General features: G+C 35.9%; 1 protein-coding gene across 6 annotated transcripts in view; it reads left to right on the top strand.

Moving 5' to 3' along the window:
• Positions 1–13,804, top strand: part of MAPK10 (mitogen-activated protein kinase 10) — a 145,177-nt gene that overhangs the window by 8,949 nt on the left and 122,424 nt on the right. The gene's annotated exons all lie outside the window — the stretch shown is intronic.

The following is a 13,804-nucleotide window of genomic DNA, read 5'->3' as shown; positions in this document are numbered from 1 at the left end:
CTCACACCTAGTGATTTTTTTGGTTTCCCTGGATGAAAAAAGACCTCAAAGAGAAACATTTTGGCGATATGGAGGAGGTGAAACAACAACAGCAACAAAATGGCAGAAGCACTAAAAGACATCCAAATTGGCAAATTCTGAAACTGTTTTGAGTTTCAGAAAAAGCATCTTGGTAAATGTATTGCATCAAACGGAGAGTACTTTGAAGGTGACTGAGGTTTAAACATTTAAGGATACATACACAACTTTTTAATGAATTAAAATTCTGTTGCTTCTGGGATCTCCCCTCGTATAGCTAATTTGTAACATGCTCTGTAAGAGAAGCATCAACTTTTCTAAGGTGGATTCTATTCTTGTCTATACTGTGTTCTTAGGTGATCTACTAATTTCTTAAATATATTATTTTAATTCTTCTGTCCTTCTAATAGAAGACTTTGGAAATTTATACATATATGTATATATATATATATATATATATATATGTTAAGTTATAGTTTTTGTTTTTCTGCACAATTATTATCTGAGTGTGGGATGCATGATAAGTACAGGCTAGATTTTTTTTTGGTAGGTTAAGAAGAGTATCCATTTTAGTTCTGAGATTAAAACCAGTTCTGATCTGAAGTGTGTCACTCAACTCTTATTTTGTTCATCCTCTCTAAAAGGAAATATTTAGTTGATTATATACATCTGATTCAAAAAAAGATCAAGACAGCTACAAAAGTACATATTTAAAGACATAAAAAACAAGATCTTGGAGAATGTGGAGCTACTAAACTTAGGTACCACTTAGATCTTTTTATAATTATGCAGTTGAGAGAATAATAATATAGATCATATAGGGTTGAAGAATAACGTTTTTATTGTGTGAATTTATAGATCATATGGGGTTGAAGAACAATGTTTTTTATTGTATGAATAAAAGCAGGGCTTAATTGTTTCCGATTCTTAAATGTAGCATTTGATAAATGCTAATTTTCCTTTTTAAAAAATACAAAGGTATATTTTAGAAATAAATTAGTAAAACCTGGATAACTACTTTAAACATTTTGATCCTTATAAACTTAAACTATGCTGAGAGCTTTTTACTTTTCTTATGATGAAACATTAACCTTTTACTCTCATTCTGACAGAATGATTTTTAAATATTTATTATTATAAGCCTGAAAAATTTGTCCTATCTTGAAATAATACCATTTATTATATAAAAGTATTATATAATAATACTTTTAAAAATTTTAAAAATTGCAGACAAATTGGAAATGTAGAATTCCATAGGATTAATTTAGTAGGTTTGATCATTGTGACAATGAAACCAACATTCAAAGTTTCATCCTCTAAGAGATCATGTGCTTTGTGTTCTTAGTGGCTACAACAGTTCTTGGTGTATTGTGTGACCAAAATAAATATCTGTTGAATATACTAAAATAACAATAGATTGACCTAAAATCTGATACTTATCAGAATGAAAGTTGACTTCCTGTCATACAAATTCCAATTCCACTCTCAAAGGCTGTCCTTTATCTGGGACCCAGAATTTAGGCTCCTGCCATCTTGTGATGCATGGGCTAAGACACCGGAGTGTAGAACAAGTTGAGTTGTAAAGCCATATTATTTTTTGACTGCCTCTGTGTATAGGTGATGTCTGATTTTTCTGCTTGTAGTTCATGAGCCAATAAAAGTCACATAGCCTCAACTGCAATTGCAAGGGAGGCTGGAAATTGTAGTGGAATATCCATAGATATTCATGGAGCACTGTCTCTACTACAAAGAGAAATACAGAAAAAACATTTTCTTTTACCTGACCCTTTTGCACCCTATTGGTTACTGTGGATCTTATAGCAGTATCATAGTGCCTTAGAATGACACTGTGACTTAAAAAACACTTTTTTGTTAAAAAACACTCTAAGATTGCTAATTCACTATGTATTTAAATGTTATCCAATATCAATAGTAATGAAAATACTTTTAGTAATAATAATAAACTTTGAGAGTTTCCTATAAACTTGACCCATGCTAAGAGCTTTGCACAGATTATCTCATTTAACCTATCTACTGATCAAAACTAGATTACTACCTTCATTTCATAAATAAGAAAACAAAGTCTAAGGTTATCATGAACTTGCCCAAGTTCTAACAGTCAGGATTCTAAGCCAAGCAGTTAGATGAGATGCAGAACTTTTTACTCATTGCTGAAGTTTTCAGTCTAGAATTTCCCATTTGCAAAATTAGAATACTAATTCTTACATGAAATGATTTGTTAGACATCTAGAACATTGCTTGATAGTAATAATAATGGCTCAGTGCCTAGTAGATATTCAAGAAGTACTTGTTTTTTTCCTGAATACATAATAAGCAGGCAGCAGAAGTCACACCTGCTTGGTCTACTATTGATTACTGTTATACAGAAGGACTCCCCCAAACCCGGAATTTATTTATAAAGAATTGTGTATTAATTCTTTTTTTAATTTTATAGATATGGGGCACAATTCAGGATAAGTTACATAAATGGTACATGTTTAGACATCAGTCACCTTCAAAGTACTCTCCGTTTGATGCAGTACACCTACCAAGGTGCTTTTCTACTGCTCAAAACAGTTTTTTTAAAAAAATTTAATTTTATTATAGAGATGTGGGGTACAAGTGAGGATTAACTACATAAGTAGGCTGCATGCAGGTGAAGTTTGGGCTTCTAACAGACTCTCACTCCACTGGTAGTGTTGTCACATACACTCCACCCTCCTCCTTCCCTCCCTCCCCTAGCAGTGCCCAGCGACTACTGATCCCTCCCTTATGCTAATGACTATTGTTCAGGTCCCATTTATGAGTGAGAAATGGGTACTCAGTTCTTTGTTTCTATGATAGATCACTAAGTATGATGGTCTCCAACTCATCCAATTTGCTGCAAAGTCCATGATTTAGTTCTTTATGGGTGCATAATACTCCATGATGCCTTTTAGTGTTTCTGCCGTTTTTTGTTTCACCTCTTCTACACCGGCAAAACATTTTTCTCTGAGGACTTTTTTCATTCAAGGAACCAAAAAAAAGGTCATTCCGGGCGAGATCAGGTGACTAGGGAGCGTGGGGCATGGGGTCATGCCATTTTTGATTAAAAAACTGCTTAGCACTCAGCACAGCGTAGACAGGTGTACCCGTAAATCAGCCATCATGAAATGGGTAAAAGCATTGAAGGAATCGCCAAAACAAATTCACTGAAGCTGTACACAGGCTCTTACAACAATGCTAGCTGGTACACTGATGCCAATGGGTTGCTAGAACATTTACCTATCCTGGGAAGCCTGTACTACAAAGGACCTGTCCTCCAAAAAATAATTCCATTTTTTGGGGGGATCACCCTCATATGCTTTTCATATAATTGAAAATAATGATTAAACATAACTTAAATCTTTACATTTTGGCTTCATTATTGATTTGTTATAAGTCATTGATTCCACAAAGTAACCATCTCTGAGCCAACTGGCATAAAAGTGACATAGCTTCCAAGATGGAATCCTCCTTAGAGAATACACTTTAAGAAACAGAGTGAGGAACTGTACTCTTGAAAGAGCAATATCTAATCCTAAGTGTTGACTAATATTGTCTCAAATTTGACTTTTAAAAACTTATATGTAAATAATCTGATTCAGATTTAAAGTGAATTGAGCACATGCCTTTTTGCTACAAGCAGAATAGCAGTATTGTTTCTGCAGACTTTACGCAACAATTTTGGCACAGCACCCTCACGAAGCAATTCAGTCTGCTGGTCCTAACTAGGAGAATGAATAGTTCACATCATTTGTACCAAAAGCAGAATCATAATGTTGGCAGATAGTTTTCAGTATCCAAATGACAATACTGAAAGATTGGTTGGCTATCTTTCTTGAGGTGCATTTGGTAGCTAATTCTTCTTTGCTCTCCTATTAAGGTAGACCAATTTTATATCTAGAGCACCCTCAATAGTGCCTGACACACAGCAAGTGCTCAATAAATATTCAACAAGTGAATGGAACCAAGCTCTTTACATTTCCTGATGTCTCTGAAAATCCAGCTTTCTATCACTGCACAAGACTGTCTACTTCAACCTTGAATTATTAAATGTTCAGTTAAGTTTAAAGTCTTGGCTGAGACAATTGATAAATGAAAGAATTTGTAGAGGAGAATGCGTTATTCATTCATTTCTCTTTATTGTCTAAGCTTTAGACATTACACCTGTATTCCTGTAGCTCACCTTATAAGAAAACCACATCATTGTTCTGAATTATTTTAGCTGAATTAATACACGGTGTAATTAAAAAAACACTTATTTTAGAGTTGGACAAATTTTAATTCATAATAATTGGTAACACTAATGAATCGTTCTGAGATCTTTGAGCCAATTAATTAACAGATCTATATGCTACTTTTCTCATCTGGTTTTTGAGTGTTCCCTTTAAAGTGTTTCACAGAATTCACAGCACATCCATAAGTTAATCAAGATACTGGTTCACCTTTCTTTCTCCCCTTGCCTTACTGAGAGTTGATATTTTATAAGTCATATAAAACCTATTTCTGTGTCTTTCATTAAAAAATATTTTTACTTACTGCCTATTGTCTGATTGCAGGCTTATTTTATAAAGAACTATTGAATACATTCTTCCTGGAGTTAAAAGCCAAGGAAATTATTTCTTTCTTGTGAATTGGTATGATATACTTTATGAGATTAATGAATCAAAACTTGCTACTCACCGTGGATTTGTTGTTGCTACCATTATTTTTCCTCTGGCGTTCCAGAAAGCATGGCACTAAGTTTTGTGCTCAAGGCAGTAGATATTCATAACTTAAGTCTTCTGGTAAAACTGTCATCTTTCAGCCTGCTTTATTTGACATTTGTTCTTAAAACTGAAATTAATGGTTTTATTGTTTCTATATCTTTCATGGTGAGCTGCACAAATCCTTTATGGAACCCTGCAGGATATACATAATAAATGAATGAAAGAATGAAAATGGTTTGCCCAAGGTTTCACAGTTATTAAGTGCAGAACTGATCCAGGCTTGATGCTATTTTCAACTATATCCTTCAAAAGAAACTAAGAAAGCTTAACTTCTAAAAATTCTTAAACCTCAATATTTCCCACACAGGAACTGACTAGCAGTTAACATAGGACAGTCATTCACAAATAGGCAGGGAATATAGGTTATTATATTTGAGAAAAGTGCAATCAAGACTTTGGACACCTGCAGGATAAGATCAGTAATGTGGGACATTTTTCTTTGCAAAATTCCATTACCATAGGCTAGCAACTGATCTGATGATGGGAGCTCATGGCATAAAGCCCTTTCTTACAGATCTGCACAAAATGCAGTCTTTTCACAGTACATACTACTACTACTATTTCTTTTCTGCCTATCAAAATGCCAGCAGCAGTAAAGTCTTCTTTTAATTTCCCTTTACATTTTGTGGCAAATGGAGAACAGGTAGAATATGAGTTTGCTTTGAATTTCTACAAAGAAAATTGCATTATGCTCACATAGAAATAATTGTTGAATCATTTAAATTTAACCTCAATTGTAAATGGAAGAATACATTTTTAAAAATAATTTAAATCAATGGGATAGATTAATCCAGACTTATAGTTATTTTGAATCATATTGATCTCCAAAAGCTACTACAGTGGTGATTTATAATTTTTAAAAATATAAATTCCTTTCTTGTAATTATTTATCAACACATTAATTTCTTTTTATGGAAAGATATTCTCATTTTGATGAGTATTTATAAATACTTGTGAGTTTTATACATTCTTCTGAAATATTTTAGTATAAATGTAGTATAAGTAAATGATGAAATGCTTATTTTCATGAGCTAATTGAGAGAATATTCATTGAGCATTATATTGTGCCTATGAGATAGGAAGATACATCCCTATGATTGGCATCCTGGCCTACTAAAGAGGTGCTGATGCCGAGGATAGTCTTCCATGATAGTATCTTTAACTTCCACATCCTTTATTTACTTGTTGATCTGCATGGTTTCCAGTTTCTACCTCTCCAATGAGCCTGCTTTGAACAGCGACATCTCTTATATCTACTGTTCTCTAAAATAGTGATTCTCAAAGTGTAGGACTTGTTAGAAACACAGATTCTTGGCCCTTACTCTAGTCTTACTAAGCAGAAACTTTGCAGTAAGCCTCAGGAGTCTGAGTTTTATAAACCCCTCCAACTTGTTCTAATTCATATTAAGATTTCAGAATCTCTGCTCTAAATTAAGTATTGGCTAATCATGCCTTCCCAACATGAATTTTTGATTTTTCTCTTTCTTTTAAAATTAATTTATTTGTTATAGAGTTGTAGGGTATAAGTGAGGATTTACTACATAAGTAGGCTGCATGTGGGTGATGTTTGGGCTTCTAGGAGGCCCTCACTCCCCCTGGTAGTGGACCAGGTACATTCTGAGTTGTCACATGACCCCCACCCCCCTCTGCTGATCCTACCTTTGATTTAATATGACTAGTTATCAGGGCCCACTTATGAGTGAGAACATGTGGTATTCAGTTATTTGTTTCTGTGATAGTTCACTTAGTATGATGGTCTCCAGCTGTATGCAAGTTTCTGTAAAGGCCATGATTTTGTTCTGCTTTGTGGCTGCATAAATACCCATCAAATTACCATCTTTTTTTTTTTTTTTAACAGACCTGAAAACGACAATACAGAAATTTATATGGAAACAAAAAAGAGCTTGGAATAGCCAAAACAGTCCTCAGCAAAAGGAACAAAGCAGGAAGTATTGCACTTCCAGACTTTAAACTTTATTACAAAGCTACAGTAACCAAGACAGCATGGTATTAGAAGAGATATAGGCACATAGACCAATGGAACAGAACAGAGATTCTGGAAGTAAAAATGATCTCACGAGCTGGGCTCGGTGGCTCAGTCTGTAATCCCGTGCTTTGGGAGACTGAGATGAGTGGATTGCCTAAGCCTGCGGGTTTGAGACCCGCCTGGGCAACTTGGCGATACCGCATCTCTACAATAAATCAAAAACAAAATTAGCCGGGCATGGTAGAACGCGCCTGCAGTTCCAGCTACTTGGATGGCTGAGGTGGAAGAATCGCCGGAGCCCAGCAGGTCGAGGCTGGGGTGGCCGGGAGCTGCCACTGCACTCCAGTCTGGCGACAGAGTGAGACTCCAACTCAAAAATAAATCAATAAAATAAATAAATTTTAAAAAAAAGATCTCTCAACCAATTCATCTTTGACAAAGTCACTGATAACAATCATTGGGAAAAGGAGACCATACATAGTAAATCGTGCTGGGAAAACTGGCTAACCACATGCAAAGAATGAAACTGGGTCCCTGCTTATCACCATATGCAAAAATTAACTCAAAATGGATCAAGGATCTAAATCTTAAACCTCAAACTATAAGATTTTTCTTTTTGAGTTGGCGTCTCTGTCATTCAGGCTGGAGATCAGTGGCACTTGCACAGTTCACTGCAACTGAATCTCCTGAACTCAGGTGATTCTTCTGCCTCAGCCTCTGAAGTGGCTGAGAGACCACAGGCCATGTGCCACTATGCCTGATTAATTTTTTTTTTTTTTTGTAAGGACAAGGTCTCACAATGTTGTCTAGGTTGGTCTTGAACTCTTGGACTCAGCAATCCTCCTGCATTAGCCTCCCAAAGTGCTGGGATTACAGGTGTGAGCTACTACGCCTAGAAGTTTTTCTCTTTTTGGGTTCATATCATCAGCTATCTTGTTCTATGACCCAAACTCAGAAAATACTAAAATACATAACTAAAGAAAAGCAATTTTTAGTATTGATAAAATTTTAAAATCATGTGTTTAATGGCACATTTGCATAGGTACTTTTTATAGAGAAAAGTTTATATTTGAAATTTATAGTCATGATGAGGGGAGACTATATGAAAACTGAAAGAAAATATACTGTATTAAATATTTCTGAACTTCTCAATACTCAATTTAGATTTGTAAGCTTGGGGCACAGATGGGATCTGGAGGAAGCTCTTCAATACAACATATTTGCTATCAGATTTTTGGTTATGACATCTATCTCAGAAAATTTCCAGTGCTGTTATCTCCATGCCTTACTTCTTAACTAATAATTAAAATAGACTTTTAGCAATTATTTGATGTACTTTCAAGAATATATTCCTAACTTCTAGATTTTACCTACAGTTTAATTTAGAACTGGATATAAAAAAGACACTTGAAAGGAAATTATATATTTGTGTGGGTGTATGCACGTGTGTGTGTGTGTGTGTGTTTCTGTGTGTGTGTGAATTCACAAACCTTATAATGATGATTTTCAATCTTATGGTATAGAATTATATGCCCTGAAATGAATATAAAAGATTGCTGAGTAGCCAGGCTTGGTGGCTCAGCCTTAATCCTGCGCCTTTGGGAGGCTGAGGTGAGTGGATTGCCTGAGCCCACGGGTTCGAGACCTGCCTGGGCAGCGAGACCTCATCTCTAAAATAAATAAAAAAATCAGCTGGGCGTGGTAGCGCATGCCTGTAATTCCGGCTACTCGGAAGGCTGAGGCGGAAGGATCGCCGGAGCCCAGCAGGCGAGGCTGCAGTGGCCGGGAGCAGCTACTGCACTCCAGTCCGGGCAACAGAGTGAGACTCCAACTCAAAAAAAAAAAAAAAAAAAGATTACTGAGTAACTTTTATTTTAGAAAGCGTGTCAGGACACTAGGTATTTCATTTGGATTTTTTTTTATTGAAAAAATTGTAATATTCTTTATTTTTTTTTAATTTTAAAGCTGTGGTGTACAATTCAGCATTAGGTATACAAGCAGTTATTGTATAGGCAAAATTTGGGCCTCCCTTTGATCCCTACTTTGCCTGCTTTGAGATTGGGTACCCTTATTAATGTTATGTCCAACCTCCCCCATGGCAGTTTCCGGCTACTGCCAATCCCTTTCCTATAGTATTATGGTAAATGTTCAGGGTCCATTTATGAGGGAGAACACGTGGTACTCAGTTCTTTGTTTCTGAGATAAGTCACTGAGTATCAATGACTCTAAATACATACAAGTTGAGTAAAGTTCATAATTTTGTTCTTTATGGCTCATAATATTCCATCATGTATATGTACCACTTTTTAAAATCCAGTCAAATTTTGATGGGCAAGACGGTTGGTTCCATGTTTTGCTATTGTAAGTAGTACTGCAATAAACATGCGTGTGAAGATATCTTTTTTGTAGAGTGATTTAAGTTCCTCCAAGTATATTCCCAGAAGGGGGATTGCTGGGTCATATGGAAGGTCAATTTCTAGTTAGTTCAGAAATTGCCACACAGTTTTCCATAGAGGTTGAACTAATTTGCATTCCTACCAGCTGTGTAGAAGCGTTCTCTTTTCTCCGCATTGTCACCAGCATCTGTTTGTTTTATTAGTGATGGCCATTTTCACTGGAGCTAGATGGTATTTCAATGTGGTTTTGATTTGCATTTCTCTGATGATTAGTGAGGCTGAGCACCTTTTCATGTGTCTGTTGGCTGCTCATATGTCTTCTTTTGAGATGTGTCTATTCATGTCTTTGCCCACTTTTTAATGGGGCTGTTTGTTTTTTTTCCTTTCAGTACATTTGATTTTCTTTTTGATCCTAGATGTTAGGCTTTTGTCAGATATGCAGTTGGAAGACAATTTTTCTCATCCTGTAGGCTGTCTCCCCACTCTCTGGATGATTTCTTTTACTTTGCAGAAGCTTTTCAGTTTGATGAGTTCCCACTTGTCTATCTTATCTCTTATGGCATGGGCATTTGGGATTTTAATCAGGAATTGTTGCTTTTTGATTGAGAATTCTCTTATTGCTAAAATTGGTGGATAAGTTCTGTGATTGTTTTAATCACTGTACCAAAATATCACCAAGCCCATATATAACTACTATATGAAAAATCCTGTTTTAGTATGCACTGGAAAAACTTACCAGGTACTTTTCAGGTGTGTGACCAATTGCTGAGTTAACATGATTTACTTCATCATAGCATTTGCTCAACTTTTGACCTGTCTGAATAAAGAGACTTTCTGGGGCAGTGGGGCTCTTTAAAATACTTTAATCTAAGGTGTAGGGTAATCTTTGTGGTAACTTGGATCCTGGTTTCCAGTTTATGTGTGCCATGACCAACAAAATTTAGCAGCTTGTAGAGCCACACAATATGTTTCCTGGTGTAGATACAGAAATATTATTTTTGCTGCATAGTAAGTGTTTTACTCTTTAAATAACTGAAGCAGAGCTGTATCATGTGTTTCAGGCTATTCCTCCATTCCAATGTGTGGCTCCCCAGCATGAATCTGAATATCTAGAGGGCTTATTAAAACATAGATGATTGGGCCCCAACCCCAGAGTTTCTGATAGGTGTGGGGTGACAGTGAGTGTTTGTATTTCTAACAAATTTCCAGGAGATGTTGATACTGGTGCTCCAGGGAGCATGCTTTGAGAAAGATTGGTCGAATGCAGTTTGTCTCAAAGTCAGTTCCTCAGACCCTCAAATCAGAATCACCTGGACTGCCTGTTAATCTGCAGAGCCTCAGGATCTATGCTGATTCCCGAGTCCAAATCTCCAGACTGTTATGCTGATGATTTGTATTTTATCAACCCTCCCCACCCAACAAGAGGTGACTGTGAATGGCCAGTTTTTCGAGATGCACACTTATATCTAAGAACCAATGATAAAGGTGGTCTGGGGATATTGTTAGTCAGGGAAAACATAATCAAGTTTCTTCTCAAACATTACCAACTTGAAAACTAATCTAATAAGTATACATACATAGTAGTTAAATGAATTAATGATAGTGAATGAATGCAAACAGTTGCTACTGTGAAAGTTGTCAGAATCAAAATGGAGTCGTGTGTGTGTGTGTGTGTGTGTGTGTGTGTGTGTGTGTGTGTGTGTGTGTTTAACCCGATTAATAGAGCCAAGGAAGGCCATCAAGAGAATGGGTCTCACCTGCAAATGCCTGATAACAAAAACTATCACAAAAGATTGCAAAAACTGCAACTTTGCACAAAGGCCATCACAACCTTACACAAAAAATACTTCTGTGAAGACATCTGCCCAGCAACTGCCTGTCTAAACTTTGACTGGCATCACCCTTGTTATTGGTTCTTGTATGCAAGGATAATCATCTCAAAACAATTATGTAATCCTTGTTTTTCAGTTAAGAACCTTTGGCTTAAAAAAAAAAAAAACTCCTGAATATGCATAGTTTAACTGTGGCATTATGGCCTGTGTATTCTCCTTGCAATTCCCTATTCTCAAATAAATATCATTTTCTTTTAGAGAGCTTCTCTCTGTTTGTTATTTAGGTTGACACTGCTTCCTGCTTGCTCTCAATGCCTTCTCTTATTTTACTCTGGAATATATCATCAATATTTTAATTACTTGCTTGGTCGTATTCATTCTCGACAAAAACCTTCTATCTTTTTTTGTTGTTGTATCTCCTGTGCCCAACCCAGTGTTTGCACATAATATATATATATCATCATTGTTTGTTGGAATAAATAGTTATAAATGTTAGAGTATCTCTTAGAGTGAGCCTGAAAAAGAAGTGGCATAAATTATTAGACTTCCTTGTTTCTTTGAATATACATTGAAATGTTGGAAGAGGAGGGCTAGCAGGTTTGTTCAAGTATAATATGAAGACTGAGACTGTAGCTAGAAAAGCCACAGCCAATTCCAAAGGAGTAGGGTGGTGCCAAGATACAGCATGAAGTCGGGAGTCTGTAATATAAAGGTCACTGCAAATGATTAGAAAGTACATGCAATACAGTCCATACTTCGAAAGTGAAGGGAACATGTGGGGAAAAAGGAAGTGGATGTTCTAGTTCTAATGAACCTAGTGTGTGCTAAAGATTTTGTGGGGTGGCCAGAAACAAGAATAACAAAGCATGTAAAGAAGGATCAGAATGTGACATGTGGCAAGTCAGGCATTCATTCATCCCAAATTAACCTTGGCAGATGAATTCGTTTGATATTCTGGCTCCAGTTGCTTTTTTACCTTTCTTAGCCAGGAAAAGAAAGCAAGGCTTTAATCAGGCTGTTCCGCTCTTATGCCAAAAAGTCTAGAATAGAAATGGGCCATGATGTGGTGAGCAGTTCCTGGTACTGTGGTTGAAATCAAGGACTGTTTAAATACTACTGTTCTTGTTTCTGCTGTTATTCACAGCCAGTGTCTCAATTCTAAACCCTGTTGTTGGTTCCCTGAATAAGCATGCAATGCCCTGTGTTTTAATAGTCTTGTTTAATTTCCTATTCCATGTTTCACAGTCTGCCTTCTGGATGTCAGAACTTTAGTTATTGTGTTTGTAGATTACCTGTATTTTCAGTTTCCTGTCCAAACAACTTAAGTTCCAAAAATATAGTCCACTTTATTCTCTGAGGTCTGTGTGCATTTGTACTGAATGCTGCCACCATATCTAATCCAGTTGTAGTTTGGTGCCTGTCACGTGTACTTTGCTCTCAGGCCTATCTCAGTTACCTGGAGTCTCAGGATTCTGACACTGGATTTACAGGTGTTGCCACTCATGCTCATATGATCTCCGCTGTATTCTCCTCATTTACATTACTGCTGCTGTCTGGATCCCTTTCCAAGAGCATACAGGGAGAAATTAGATGGTACTTCTATTTCAATTTTTTATTAGGGATGAACCGCCGAAACTTTCCAAGAAAGATCGTTTTATGATCTACCCAGAGTTTCAGAGCCTAAAGACGTTTAAATCTTCTTTCAGATTATACCAGAATTAGATTTTCGGAAAATATAGTGTGTGTTAAAATCCTACAAAAATTCTTTGGTTTAGGTTCTGGGCTCAAAAGAGTATAGGCAGGTTCTTCACTAATTAAAACTTTGGCAGGGCATTCAAAGGTTGTGATGTATGTGGGAGATTATTCATTGCATGGGAATATCTCACTAATTGCAGGACAACCAGCATCTTAGAGAAGTCAAGTCAATTTAAGCCATATCTCCCATTATTGTAATGTTTCAAAGCATGTCTTCAAATTTCCTAATTGCCCCAATGGGTTAATATCACATCTAATGAGAACTACTGGTGTAGATTGCTCAATTTTAAATTGCTGGGACGGGGGAGGAACCCACAGAAAATGCAGATGCTCAAAACCCGAACAAAATCAGCAAGAAGGGGTGTCTGTTGTGTAGGAATTCACCAGTCATGTGCCTCAAGGAATGGCCTAGATGATATTCTGTGGGTCCCTTCTGGCTATAGAACTCATACTATTTACTTCATAGAATAATATAAGATCATTTATGGATAAATAATAATCATGGTTAATAGATATTTATATCATACATATATTTATGAATCAAAATTTAAGGACAGACTCTTCAGTTACTAAATATGATTGATAGATGAACTTCTAAAGATAAAAAAAATGCGACAATTAAGATATTGAAAATCTAAGCTTTTGAAAGAATGTCATGTGACATTTTAGAATAATGTCAGTTTGAATTAAAATGTTTCTATGCTTAATTCAGAATAATGACATTTTTGGTATTAGTGAGAGGAAAGAAAGTCAACACTATTTAATTCAAATTTACCTAACTGAAGTAATTAAAGCATCATGTAAGTTTGTATCTCAGTTCTTTCTGAGAAAGGGTTTTAGATATGGTCTTTTATCCTTCCTCATATGACTATTGTAATGAATGATCAGTGATCACCTTTGTCTTTACTTAAAGGATTTACTTTAATCCTGAAGTATCTTGTATAGTCTCTGTGACCAATATATGTTAATTAGATGTTTGTTCTATAAATGAATGGTTTTAGGTACACTTCAGAAAAGATTATGTGA

Source organism: Carlito syrichta, unplaced genomic scaffold (genome assembly GCF_000164805.1).
Source record: "Carlito syrichta isolate Samal-C Ts95f unplaced genomic scaffold, Tarsius_syrichta-2.0.1 Scaffold288018, whole genome shotgun sequence".
NCBI lineage: Eukaryota > Metazoa > Chordata > Mammalia > Primates > Tarsiidae > Carlito > Carlito syrichta.
The sequence above is the reverse complement of the archived record's forward strand: the minus strand, read 5'-3'. Positions and strand labels throughout refer to the sequence as shown.